Source organism: Tursiops truncatus, chromosome 16 (assembly GCF_011762595.2).
Source record: "Tursiops truncatus isolate mTurTru1 chromosome 16, mTurTru1.mat.Y, whole genome shotgun sequence".
Taxonomy (NCBI): domain Eukaryota; kingdom Metazoa; phylum Chordata; class Mammalia; order Artiodactyla; family Delphinidae; genus Tursiops; species Tursiops truncatus.
In genome coordinates this window covers 21,821,856-21,836,845 of record NC_047049.1, presented here as the reverse complement: position 1 = coordinate 21,836,845, position 14,990 = coordinate 21,821,856, and the positions used below count along the sequence as shown (strand labels likewise).

Genomic DNA, 14,990 nt, shown 5'->3' with positions numbered 1-14,990 from the left:
ACACTGACGCCTAGGCTTCCCCGATGAGATTAAGCTTCATTCACCCACAGTGCTGACTGGCTTTGTAACGTACCCTTTATTGGATGACTTTCTATACCTGACTCACTTCCCTACTCTGCAAATTTTGTTTCCAGGAATCATCTGCAAATAAATGACTTGTGCTAGAATTCTACTATCAGCATCTGTTTCCGGGGGAACTCAACTAAGACAGTATCTTACACTATTTTTTTTTTTAAGTTTAAAAACAGTTTTATAACTCTATGAAGTGGAAGTTAATATTGCCCTTATTATACACATGAGGAAACAGGTACAGAGAGGTTAAGCTTCCATTACGCTCGGTGCATGCCATCGAAGGGATGGTCTACTTTGAGTAGCGCTGCCTGGGGTTTCTTCCCACCTGCTCAGTTATTTTGCTGGTCCTTGAGCATCTTTAATTAAAAAGCTCACACATCAGTTGCTGAGGGTGCCCTCCATCCAAAAGGCTGACCCATGGAGAGGTCTACAGCCCAGCAACTAAAACGGCTGAGCTAGCAACTCAGTAAGTTGAAAGCTAAATTCTCCTTAAGAGAACAATAGGGCCAAACACCGAGATCACCTGAGAGACTCTCAGGAACAGTGTTGCCATAACAGTGATCACCCAGTACACAAGGGATTCATCCACAATAACTAGAGAGCGGCCCAATGCAACACACAAGGCAGAATACGTTTCTATAGATTGTTTAACGAAAATCAAAGTAGAAAGGTATGTAAGAGACAGAAATGTATCCACAACAAGGAGAAGACATTAAAATGTTCAACTTCCTAAGCAATCACAGATACACAAAGTTTTAAAAATGAGACTTTTCTGTTCTATTACAAAATAAGCAAAGACTGAAAAAAGATAATGTGCAATGCTTGTGTAACTCTAGTTAAATAGGCACTTGGTATAATGTCAGTGGGAGAATAAATTGGTAGAACATATTTTAAAATTCATTTGTCATTTTATAGTAGAAGCCTTAATATAGACCCTACAATTTGATGTGGTAATATTTAAAATAGTCCCTAACTGTTAATCCAGTATTTTTCTTCCCTTACAGATTTACCTTAAGCATATAACACCCACATATATGGACATACAACAAAAATATGTCCTGAAAATCACAATATTATTTATAATAGCCAATTTAAAAAAATCACCTAAATGCCAACCAAGAAAAGAAAAAGAAAAAAAATTGTTATTCAACCATATGTTTGAATACTTAAAATAAACATTAAAATTTGAGGTTTTGAAAACTACAAAAATGACATGCAAAAAATATATATAAAAGTTAAAAAGATGTAGGCTTTATAATTTTATATATGGTATGAACTTATTTTTTAATGTTAATAAACCTACAGAAAAGACAGGAAGAAAATATCAAGTGATTCATAATTTGTAATGGGATTATGAGTGACTTATTTTATTATTTACATTTATGAAATTTCCAAACTTTCTGCAATACATACACATAATTTTTATATTTATATGAAGTTATTTAAAAATATAGATTGGTTATGCCTGGGAAGTGAACCTACGGGTGGCTATTCCTGCCTAATGGAATACCAAGCATTGAATCAAGAATAAATACTAGTAGGTGAAATAAAAATACTAATTTATCCTCCATATCTGGGTGATGCGTGCCCCTTTCCTCTTCCATGTTAATGTTTTCAGTCATAACGTCCACCATTGGAGAGTCTTGTGGTTACTGGGCATGTGCTAATTCTAAGGGCTCATTGTTTCTGCAATTTCAGTTAGGGTGGCAATTGACAAAAATAAGAAGCAGCAAAGCCAAGGCCATACGTCTGGTAATGAACTGCTTTACTGCATTGAGAAAAACTAGGTCCACTATGAGCCCCAGCTGCTCCTTGTCATCTCTAGGAGTTGCAGCAGAATAACTGTTAGAAAATAAAAAATACTATCAAATACCGTATGCTAACACATATATATGGAATTTAAGGAAAAAAATGTTATGAAGAACTTAGGGGTAAGACAGGAATAAAGACACAGACCTACTAGAGAATGGACTTGAGGATATGGGGAGGGGGAAGGGTAAGCTGTGACAAAGTGAGAGAATGGCATGGACATATATACACTACCAAACGTAAAACAGATAGCTAGTGGGAAGCAGCCGCACAGCACAGGGAGATCAGCTCGGTGCTTTGTGACCACCTAGAGGGGTGGGATAAGGAGGGTGGGAGGGAGACGCAAGAGAGAGGACATATGGGGACATATGTATATGTATAGCTGATTCACTTTGTTATAAAGCAGAAACTAACACACCATTGTAAAGCAATTATACTCCAATAAAGATGTAAAAAAAAAAAAGAAAAGGCAAAGTGTTTCATAAAAAAAAAAAAAATACTATCTAAGACAATCCTGTCGTGACTTGCCTCTGTGTTGACTTCTCACACCATTGTCTCTTAACAATTTTGCTTAAAATTCTGTAAATTAATGAACACTGTTTATTTTGGAAGATCAAACTGACTCAGCAGAACTGTCCCGGAGACAAGAAAGAGTAAAGACTTTGAAGGGAAAATAACAAGTAAACCAAATGCATTTTTAATTACCTTTAAATTACATCAATAATAACATTCTCAGTGGGACAAAGAAATCAAATCCTACTTACTATGAGATTTCTCATTAGCTTGGGTAAAGGCTTCCTTTCTTCCTTTATTCGATTTTGTTTTAGGGACCGGACTGGAGATATCTGCAATTCTAATAATTTATGTCCATGGTTATACACATAGGGCTAGATAGTTTCATTTGCCTGTTTACTGTGGTCTGAGACAAGTGATGGGCTTTGTATCATTCCCATTATTTGCCTTGTAATAACTTAGAAAAATCACCCTTCTTCCCCCAGCCCTGACTCAGAGTCTAGAGATCAGGACACTTAGCTCTAGGAAAACATGGTTTCTTTTGGTTTAGAGAGAATTGACATTGCCTAACATCACATATTTGCTACTGGAATCATGGATATCAACCAACTCCTTTAAAATTCTGCAATAGTTCCAATAGTTGACCCCAGGGAAATCTTCCATAGAGTAGAGATATATCTCTGCCTATTCCCACCTGTATCATAGGCGGTCATGAAATTCTCCAAATCAAGCAGATTTGCATCAAGTTTAAAATTTAAACTTTGTCTCATCATTTACTCAAATATCTTGTAATAACCTATAACGGAAAATAATCTGAAAAAAAAATATGTAACTGAATCACTTTGCTGGACACCTGAAACTAACACAATATTGTAAATCAACTATACTTCAATTTAAGAAAAACTTTTATTCAGTGCTTTTTGTGTGCATGGCATATGTTCAGGTCGATATCAAGATATACAAGAACTCAGACAGCCTTCTAGAAGCTTACCTTCTAATGGAGGAAAGGGGATCCACATATTAAAATTTCAGTCCCAGGAAGAAGAAAAGTACAAAGTGCCAAGAGAAGAATGCATCGAAGGACCATGGGATTAATGGTGAGACAAACACCCCTGGGCTGGTGAGGAAAGTGGAGGGCATGTACCCTGGGTACTTACACTGAGACTTGAAATATATATCATTAACTGTTCTTGATACAACTTTAGGGTTTCAATGGCATCTAGATCTTCCCCCCCTCCCTTGGACAAACCCACAAAATCAAAGAAAGATGAAAAGCCTCAGAGGTAGGAAAGATTACTGCTAAACAATGACAAGTTTCGAGAAATCCTTCCTAAACTTCCCATAGATGGGAGATGGGTCCACTTGATAGACCCCTGGAGGCCAACTTGTAATGATATACAGCCGTCTGTTCTAAATAGGGCAGAAAGCTGGGACCCATGACTTCTGTACTGAGCCACATTATTTGCTAACTTCAAGAAGTAAAATTAAACAAATTTTTAAATTAGAGCAATGTTACACTAAGAAATCAAGAACACTCTCCAAAAAGAACTGAGTGAAAGAGGAAATAAAAATGACAATTAGAGACTAATATGAAAATGCAAACACTATCAAAACATGGGATATAACACAGCTCTACTGAGCAGATAAAATAAATGTTTACCTTAAAACTGCTTTAACAATTAGTTAAAATGAAAGTAAAATAAGTATTAAATCTAAGAAAGCAGAAAAATAAACATAATCCTTACAAAAGCAGGAGGAAACAAAACAATAAAGACAAAAGAAGACTTCGAGAAGAGAAAAAAAGAAAAAGATTAAAATTGTTCAATATATCCAGGAGTTGCTTCTTAGGGAAACATATTAATATTAAGCATTAATATATGAATCTGGTGAATTTATTAATAGAAAAATAAATAAAATTAGAGAAGGAAAAGATAAATACATAGTGTTTAAACAATATATATAAATCCTTCTATACAATTTGACAGTGAAATATTTGAAAGTCCAGGACAAATATTTCTAAGATAATAGATACTAGCAAAATATAATAAAGATAAACCTTAAAACCTTACCAGTATTATGGGGCAAGATTATTAAAAGTTAACAAACTATTAGTCCTTCTTCCTGATCTCCCCCTCTCTCCCCAAAAGTTATTACAATAGTTTAAGGCTAATTTGCAGGTGATTTAAAAATATGTATATTATTTTCACTCCAAGTAATTTTACAATTAAAATGGTCAGGTATCAAGGAAAACAGAACAAAGAGCAAATAAGCCTAGGGTTTCAGGGCTCTGAATTCATTCTAATTCATTCTGTAACTTTGGTCAAATTACTCCACTTCTATGATTCTCAGTTTCTCCCTCTGTAATATAAGCATCAGTGCATGTGTGCATGAATGTGTGTGTCAAAAGACTGAATTATATCAAATGTCAGCCAAGTCTACAACAACTCTGAAAACACTGAATTTTAGAGTTAAGAAGCTCTAGAATGCTTTAAGACAATCTCACAATTTATTATCAGTCCCTCCCATAATCTACTGCAAACTCTTTGCACTAACTGAGGTTAGCCCTAAGTCAATTTCTATCCTCTTATAGGCCCAATCTCAACTATCTCGCATCAGCACCTTTCCCTCCTTTGGGGAAATATTTAGGTTCAATAACTTTAAGTTATAATAACAGGTGAGTCTGGTTTAAATACATACCTGAGAGGCCAGAGCACAGAAATTCAATGTTCTGCTTGGGTCCCAAAGGATCTCTAATTAACAGAGTGCACAATGTTCCACTGTAACCCCTGGGGAAGGGGCTGAATGTGACTAAGGGATATGCCACATGACCCACTTGCCATACTAGAAAAGAATCAGCCTCCTGACACTACAAAGGTCATACAGACCCCCCATGCCTTATTTCCAAGCCAGCGGACTGACAAAGATTGGAGAAGAATGGTAATACCCATTTCTGCCAGGTGTGCGGGGAAACAGGCACCTGAATAACTTGCTGTAAGTGTATATTCAGTGCATCTATTCCAGAGAGCAACAGTTCACACCATTCTGAGGGAAACTTTACAAGATTTCCTCATTATTCCCTAGTGGTGTAACGGCCAGGTCAAAGGATTTTATCTCAGTATTACATACAATAGTAACACATCAGGAGGAACCTAACATCCAATATTGGTAAATATTGTTTGCTATATCCATTAAATAAATATCATCACATATTAAAATAATGACGTAGATTGATTTTTCTTGACATGGAAATGTGATTAGTATACACTGATCTGAGAAAAAACAAAGGATATAGATCAAATATACTATGATTAAACTATTAGTGTCTACACATATAGAAATAAAGAAGAATATATATACAAATGTTAAAAGTTCTTATCTTAGGGTACTGGGATTACAGCGGATTTTATATGCTTTCATTTTTCTAATATTTAAAAAGTAAATGTTACTCTGATAATCTGCAGTGATAAAGGTATTCCTATTTTCCTAAAAATAAAATAAGAGTATCCATGAATAAAGTCAAAAAAGATTATGCCACGTATATAGAAACGCTACCCATACTGTAAGGACTGTCCTGGTTCCAAATTTCCCAGGAAAGCTGAATTAGCCACAGACCATTGTCATTCCTCTGAAGTCTTGAATGTATCCATCATTTGACTCTCAGCCTACGCTGCCTTGAGTTCTTACTCAACCACTTTCTCTGCATGTAGGTCTCCCTTTAGTGGTCAGAAATCCATGATTTATAAGCATATATTTATATGTCTCTTATATATTTGTACCTCTACCCTTCCTCCCCCACCCCCAGCATTTATAAATATACTTTTATATATAGCTTATTTATATATATACTGCTTATATATATATATATACTGCTTTTATATATATACACACATATATGTATGTATATATATAATGTGTGTGTATATAAATATATATATATGTGTGTGTGTATATATATAGTCACACCCAAGTTTTTGCATTTTTTCCCAATATTGTCATCTAACAGTTCCCTGGGTTATGACTTGTGGGCATACACCAGGGCCCCTTGTCCTAACTTCCCAACAGTCTCGGAAATGTCTAATAGATAGGATAGGCGTTTTTAACCACTGAGTTGTACTAAGACATTTCATTTCATGAATTATGGAGAATTTAAGTGTCAAATCCAAAGCTGAACAGGGAGGTCAGCTCGGTGCTGTGTGACCACCTAGGGATAGGATAGGGAGGGTGGGAGGGAGACGCAAGAGGGAGGGGATATGGGGATGTATGTATACATGTAGCTGATTCACTTTGCTCTACAGCAGAAACTAACACGACACTGTAAAGCAATTTTACTCAAAGATGTTAAAAAAAAAATCTGAAGCTAATGGAACTTGCCTGTCAATACTGAGAGCTTCCAGGAGCCCTTAGCATTGATCCTCTTTTATTCCAATGACCAATCTTCCCCCTTCTCCAAGCCGGCATGGATGACATGGGGAGTGCATCAGCTGCACTGTGTGGGGTGAGCTTGTCCCCTGCAAGGCAGAGCCAGATGCATCTTCAGTGGGATGCACTGTCCACTCTTTTCCAAGGGCCCTTACACACAGCACACCCTGAACACTGGAGGGACCTCACAAGAGAACTGTTCCCTTTGAGGCCATCCTAGGTAGGCAGGCTGCAAGGCTCTGCTTCTCCATCAGCTCCCGGGTGGTTCACTGATGACTTCTTCATGGTACTTGTATCCTCCCTGTCTTCCTTGCTCCTCCAGATGCTTTGAATGAAAAGTATGCCTGTCTTCCAGAATCAGCTTTTCCTTGAGATGTGCACCTGGGCTAACCACACAACAGCCACTAAGCATGCAGTAGCTTGCCCTCACCACCTCCTTCCTTCCCTGGGTGTAGGATCCTAGCTCCCGTGGTGTTTGGGAGGGAGGCTCTGACACAGCCTTTTGAAAATTCACAGAACACATGGTCTTTGAGGACTGTATTCAATTTTATGCTGGCTCAGAGGGATAGCCTTTGAGGAAAAAGGAAACAACCTCTAGATGACCAATTCAAAATAATTTGTATTATATTAATGTTGTAACTTAAAAAAATATATATATATATGCTGGCTGTCTGGCTGCCTTGCTTGCCCTCAACCCATCGCTCTCATGCTGAGGACCCTTGCTGATTTCACTGGGGTGAAAAGAATGCATTTGCTTTTGTCAGAAGTCACCCTTTTTCCCTTGCAAAGTGGCTATAGGTATAGAGCAGGAGAATACAAAATGACAGCCAGAGAAGAGGAGAGACAATATACTCAGGAATAGAAAATGAGACAGAGAAATGCAGACTCTCACACACACATAGTCACAGAGAGGGATCCTTTACCCCCTGACCATGGCATCATAGCCACTCTGAAATCCACATACACATTCCCCATTTCACCTCTGCCAAACAGCACAGAGATATGCCTTTTCTAGTTACTGCGTGGTACCGTACAAGAGGGTGGAGGGGGTGCTTATCTACCCCAGTTAACAGTTTCCCTTCTCTAGCCCACATCCTTCCTGAGACTTTTACGCATTTTCAGAATGTTTTTTTTTTTATTTTTAAAATAAATTTATTTATCTTTGGCTGCGTTGGTCTTCGTTGCTATGTGTGGGCTTTTTCTAGTTTCAGCGAGTGGGGACTACTCTTCGTTGTGGTGCGCGGGCTTCTCACGGCGGTGGCTTCTCTTGTTGTGGAGCGCGGGCTCTAGAGCGCAGGCTCAGTAGTTGTGGCGCACGGGCTTAGTTGCTCCGCAGCATGTGGGATCTTCCCGGACCAGGGCTCGAACCCGTGTTGCCTGCATTGGCAGGCGGATTCTTAACCACTGGCCACCAGGGAAGTCCCTCTCAGAATAATTAATTTTCAAAATTAATCCAGCTCCAAGCTGGTTTCCCCATCTCTCTTATTACATCCAGTGGCTATTTCTTTCCCTCTAAGCCATGAAATTCAGTCTCCTTCCCTTGATATCTCCGCATACACACACACATCCACACACAGATACCCAAAAATACCTAGCCACACAGTGTATTTGCAGGTATTGCTGTGATGTAGTTGTTGATTTGTGGGGAGAGCTTGGCACCGTGCTCTTCAAGTGTCCAGAGCTTGGCACCGTGGGAAGGACTCCATGTTTATATCACAGAAGGGAAAATGACTTTAAAAGTTCTCTAGCAATTTCCACTCACTCCCACCTACTGAGTGGAATTTTTTTTTTTTTTTTTTTAGCCATACCACTCCACTCTAGCAAAGCAAAACAACTTCTCTAAATTGATTATGCTGAACAATTCTGTTCTCCATAGCCCCTACCTCCAAATTGAAATCTGATTCTGCTCCTCTCTGCATTTGGAGAAGGTCTCTAATATGGCAGAAGTGGAGGAAAGTAGGTGAAACTGGGATCTTGATATGAGGAGCTTGACTTTCTACAAGTGTGACATTTGGGGTAAGCTACTTCACAACCCCGTGCCTTAGACTCTTCATATATAAAATGCAGCTGATGACAATATTGAATCAAGGGGTTGTATGAGGGGTAAATGAGAAGACCAGGAAAGGTGATCGTCAGTTACCTGGCACAGGGTAAACCCTCTTTGGTGTTCAGCTCAGAGAATCACACACGAGTTCTAATCCCATCTTTCTTTCCCATCAGTCACTACAAGAAGTGTGTAGTATGCGGATATGTTATTACCAATGACATCAGTCAATACAAATGTCTCCCACGGAAGGTAAACAAAGCTCTAGTAAGTTGTTTTTACACTGCACAGTTTTTCTCCATTTAACCTATCAAATGATTATTATCTATTGAACATATACATACACACACAATGATGGCATGACTGGAGCCGTACTGCTACAACTGTGGTCATTTGTGTGCCACTACCAGGATTCTACCTGATCTCTGGACCACAACATATGCTGTTACTTACTTTGCAAGTATTTTTCTTAGGCCTGATCTAAGATAATAACAATAAATTATAGGTCTCACGTGTTGTTAATCATTGCATAGTATGCATAAAATAAGTGGTGAAAACTAACATTTTAATATGTTTGTCCATGTTCCAACTATGATAATAGCTCCTGCATTTGGATGAGGAATAATAAGACTTGAATTATTGCCCCGCAATATCATCCAACATATTACTGATGTCTGCCCTTGGAAAGTCATTTAAACTCTCTAAGCCCCATTTGTCCCGTTTGGTCCAGTTCACAGTCTCGTAAAGGTTAAGGAAGGAAATGTGTGTGAAAGTGTTTCATAAGCTGTAAAGAACTGTGAAAGCGGACGGCACCAGTTTTCAGTAGATGTCCAAGAACTATTGTTGCAGTTGAAGATATCTGTAGATTTAGCTTCAACAACTGAACAGCTGACTTTTCAAAAGGAGGAGAGTTTCCTTCATCCACAAGGTCCCCGGCTGATGTGTCACTCAGGACTCCACAAGGGAGCACACCCCAGCCAGCACCATACTAGGATGTCCCACTGTAGTGGCACAGATTCTCCACAACACCCTGAGAGCCCAGTAATGAGAACAAGACCTGCAGATGTCTTTTTTCCTTCCCTTGACTTTTTTTTTCTTTCAGTCACACAGGCTCAGGCCTATTCAATCAACAGATGAGCTTCGTGCTGTCAGTATCAGAGTAGGATCCTGAACTCAGTATCAGGTAGTTCAGTCCCTCCAGACTGAAGACCTGACCCCTCTAGCACTGCCAGTGCTGCAGACAGCACAGCATTTTGCATTTCTGTGCCAGTTCGAGAAATTCTGTGGCTTCACACCTTTCTCTAGGCCAGAGGTCCTCAATCCTGGTTGCACATTAGAGTCGGATGGGGATAGTTTTTAAAATGTCAGTCTGAGCCCCATCCCAAACCAATTTAATTAGAATCATTGGTGGAGGCAGGCACTCAGACATCAGGTTATATTAAAAGCTCCTCAGATACGAAGCCTGCGTGGGAACTACCACTTAAGGCTAACCATGGCCAGACAGTAACCCCTACTTAATCTGGAAAGAAGTAGGGATAAAATCCACTTAATATGCTTAATTTGACCAAATCCTATAAGGCACAATAATTAAATAAGAAACTAAAGAAAACCAAGCAAAACACAGTAACAACAACTACTGACAGTCGGCCTGTGCCACTTTTTCTCATTAGATGATCTTTTTATTTCTTGTACAAGATCTTGTTAAATTGTAGACTCCCGTCCTCACCCTGACTTACAAGAATCAGAGTCTCTGATTTGAATTTGCATTTTAACAGGCTCCCCAGAGCATCGAAGTCCACAAAAGTTTAGGACCACTGTTCTTTACGTGATTACATTAATTAGAGAGCTGCATACTCCTTTTTTTTGACAGTGTAATCCTTTTTGGGGTTCTCCACTCTGGTTGCTTAAGAACTGAACTATATGAGATTTAAAAATACACACCTGGATTCCGGCATCCAGGTGCAGGACCTGCATTGCTGAATTCTTTTAAAGGTTCATGTAGGATTTTGATAGTCAGATTGTGAGCCTCCACTATAAAGGCAATGCCACTGTGTGGTAAAAAAAGAAAAAAAATATGCAGGAGCTGTATTTCTAAAGTAACTTTTCTTTGGTCAGGTGTCATTACCAAAACAAGCTCCTCTATGCCACTGTTCTTTAGAATGAGAAAAAGAAAGTCTCCTTCCTGTCAATTTGCCTTTTGCACAGAAGGGAACACAGATTTAGAAAGTATTTAAAGCAGTGGGCACTCCAAATGTTCATTATTCAGTGCCTGAGCCAAAGGCTCCCCAGGCATTATTAAACAAATTGATGAACACTGTGGCTGGATTCAGAGGGAAGAAAAATGCGGCTGGAACTGAAATACAATGTTTCTTCATCTAAATGTCTTGTAAAGACTCAGGAACTGACTTCATGGATTTTCATGTAGCTGGTGACAGTATTTACATCTCAAAAGCCCACTTCTGCCTTGTCAGTGATGCTCGCCATTGGGGATTCGGAGAATGAGCACAGGGTGAAATAAATTTAATTCTGTCCGTTAAGGAGAGACGGGTTTCACAGCTCACCTGCTGGGTGCTATGCGTGGTGCAGCAGTTATTATGGTCTGAACAAATGGAAACCCAAGCCAATTACTGCTTCAACCGCCTGGTCTGCTTTTGGGCTTTGAGGCGTGTGAGGTGGAGTCCCAGTTCCGGTGTGAGTTCATGACTTAACATAGAAGGATAATTTTTCCTGTAAATCCTGAAGGCAGAGTGAAGCCCCCAGAGCAAGCCGCGCTATTCCCATTCAGCAGGGTGGCTATGGAACTGGATATTTGAGGGACAGAAGCCTAAGAAATGTCCTTGTGGCAAACCCCACATTCTTTTAGGTGACAAAAGGGAAAAATAAGAGCCACCTGCCACTCAAAGAGAAAAGGAAATGCAGGTTGAGCCCTCGTGCTGCTTCTAAGTCCGGCCCAAACCAAACCAACCCTCACACACAGCCAGTCAGGGGGAAGACAGCAATGAATTCCTGTCTCTCCCAAATCTGCGATCGGCTTCAAAAGCACTGTCATCAATCATCCTAATAGGCACTTGAAAAGTATATCAAAGGCTATTAAAATACTTTTGACATTGAGCTTGCTTCCTCCAGCAAAGTATAAACCCAGAATTTACAACGTTTGCTGGGGGGGGGGGGGGGGGGAGAGAAGAGGAGGCTGGGTTTTAAAAACAAATTTATTAGCTTGTTTCTTGTACTGGATTTCCCCCCTTTTCTCCCCGTAGGACAGTGATAAAGCATAATTGTTGGATGTCGTAACAGAGTGCTAAATTCGTAGTTAAGGTTCACATCATTATCCAAGCCATTGTGAATTTCAGGGGGTGATTATAAGCGTGTGCTGGCAAAAAGCCACAAAACACGTTCTCCGTTACTAAAGGGGCCCAGGGCTGTGTGTTAGATCAACATCTATACTCAAAGTGCAAGGTAGTGAAATAATGCTGCAGGTCACTCCCTTCACAACCAAAATTCTGGGGGACAGAGCCAAGCTGAACAGTGAAGTAAACTGGGATAGACGGTAGCCACTAGTAAGTGGGGTAAACTTAGGTAAGTCATTTATCCCCTCCAGACCTCAGTTTCTTCCACAGTAACAGGCATGGATTGATCTAGATAACTTTGAAGATCCCTTTCCAAAATATAATCCTATCATCCAATTAGCTCACTGACAGCATAGCGTTAATCAGCTACTTCAGGGCTTATGTGAATGGCTAATGTGAGACCCCCTTGCCCACAATGCTCTTCCCTCCAAACTAGGTGCCCTGGAAGTGTCCCCGCCCTCACACTGGCAAATCCGATTTCTCACCCTTCACTTTCTTTCTCCCCTCAAGACATGCTCAACATTGATCTTGGATTTAAACTCTCTTGCCTCCTTGCTTAGTTCAGATCAGCAGCGCTGTGAGCTGGCAGGGCTGGGCTGCACCCATTTTCAGCCCTGCAGATTAACAGAGATAGAACCGTGATGGAGGCAAGGCATTAGCCTCTGCAGAGGGAAGAGTGTCAGCATTTAATTCAGCAGGAGCATGGTGGCTGCTTATCAGCGGCCCAGACACTTCTCTGAGTTCCAGACCCGCATTTGAAAGCTCCCCTTGGACGTCTCAAACACACGTCAAAGTCAACTTTCCTGAAACTGAACTTGTGATCTTCTTCCCCAAAATGGGTCCCGCTGCAGAGTTCCCTCTCTCGGTGAATGGTATGATTATCTATCCCGTTGGCGCGCCAGGCATCTAGCTTTTATCCTTGATGCCACCATCCTCTTTTACTGGTTTAGCCCCAAGTTTATTTTTTTTACCCCCCCTGAGCATTTCTTGAATATGAACAAACTAATGCATTCCCATCAATATGACCTTAACCTATGGACTATCCCTCTCCTGATTTTTTGCAGTGTTTTCCTACATGATTTGGCAGTATTTTCTCTTGGATCTTCCAAAATGCATACCTGCCCCCTTCTCTCTGTGCCTCCCCCCAACTCCACTTGCCATCTTACCTTCCTCGTTCCTACTCTTTCCTACCAGTGCGTTTTCGTTTCATACCGTACTTCCCATGAGCCCTCTCCATTCCAGTCACACTGGAGTTCCTTCCCTTCTTTCTTGCCATGGTTCTATCCTCCACATGCCAATACCTCTGCAGAAGTCTTTGCATTCTTCCTTTTCACCCCACTTCACGGCAATTTCTACATGCCTCTTGCTCAATACTTTCTCTGAAAAGTCTTTCCTGTCACTACTATCAAGCTAGAATCCTCTAATCATAGGTGCTCCCCCCCCCCTTTTTTTTTTTTCTTTTGCGGTACGCGGGCCTCTCACTGTTGTGGCCTTTCCCGTTGCGGAGCACAGGCTCCGGACGTGCAGGCTCAGCAGCCATGGCTCACGGGCCCAGCCGCTCCACGGCATGTAGGATCTTCCCAGACCGGGGCACGAACCGGTGTCCCCTGCATCGACAGGCGGACTCTCAACCACTGCGCCACCAGGGAAGCCCTAATCATAGGCTTTTATAAGGACAAATATGCATTCTTCTCAGTACTTAACTCTATATGAATACTTACTTTTGTTTTTTATTTCAGTGGTGTCTCTCCCACTAAACTGTAACCTTCCTGAGAGCTGAAACCATTTCTGACTTTGCTCACCCATACGTTTCCAAGGTCTAGAACATCAAAGACACTCAAACATATTTATTGAGTGAATGAAGTGGACAGTTGCTGATAGCAGTAAGCTTTATTTTTTTCCATAGCACCATCGGCCATTCTGAGTCCAAGTCTTTGCTTCTAAGTGTATGATTTTTCCCTGCCTAACACAAAGTTGCCCACACCAATCCCTTTACAAAGAAGAAGGGTCTACTTTTCCAAAAATTTCCTTTTCTTTGGTCACTCACATACAGTGTCACCATAGAAAGGGCCCATTTTAAAAGCGCTCTGGCGAAAATCAAAGTTTATGACTCTCTTGTCCTGTTTTAACCCAGCCAGTCCAGATTCTTCTATTTCCCTTTATAAACAAGGCATGCTTACTTCTCTCACCAAATTGTTGCCTGTGCACCCCCAGCTCAGCCAATCCCCTATGTCCTCCTCTAGATTTTCCCTGGTGACTCTTATCCCTATTTATTTCTCCCTTCTGTGAATTCGCACCAGGCTTGTTGGCTTGACTATACCCTGTCTACGTATACAGGCACACTGCCCGCCCCCTGCCCACACACACAGAACACTCTAAATCAAAAGCTTTTTCCTGCCTCAGGTCCTGGGGCACGTGGCTGCCTCTGCTTGCCTTTCTCTTCCGTCACTTTCACAGCTTGACTATCATGTTCTCAGAGAGGTTTCCCCTGACCACCAAACCTAAAGAAATGCTTCCTGTCATTCCTTCTCAGGGCAACACTGATTTTTCCCTTCCAAATATGATTTCTCCCACTACACAGTGAATTTCGTGTGTCTTCTTTTCCATATGTGTCCTCCTCAGTAAATTTAAACCCCTTGAAAAAAGGTCCTACCGAAACTACAAATCATCCTAAAATCTTGCAGAGTCCCTGGCATACAGTAAGTGCTCAGTAAATATTTCTGGATGTGGAATTACTTCAACTAATGGATGGGTGTATTGGCCGTCCTCTGGATTAGGGCTCTAGA

The 14,990-nt window shown here is 40.6% G+C and overlaps 1 protein-coding gene across 2 annotated transcripts in view; it reads right to left on the bottom strand.

Annotated features, from left to right (window-relative positions):
- Nucleotides 1-14,990, bottom strand: part of SORCS1 (sortilin related VPS10 domain containing receptor 1) — a 556,814-nt gene that overhangs the window by 312,228 nt on the left and 229,596 nt on the right. The gene's annotated exons all lie outside the window — the stretch shown is intronic.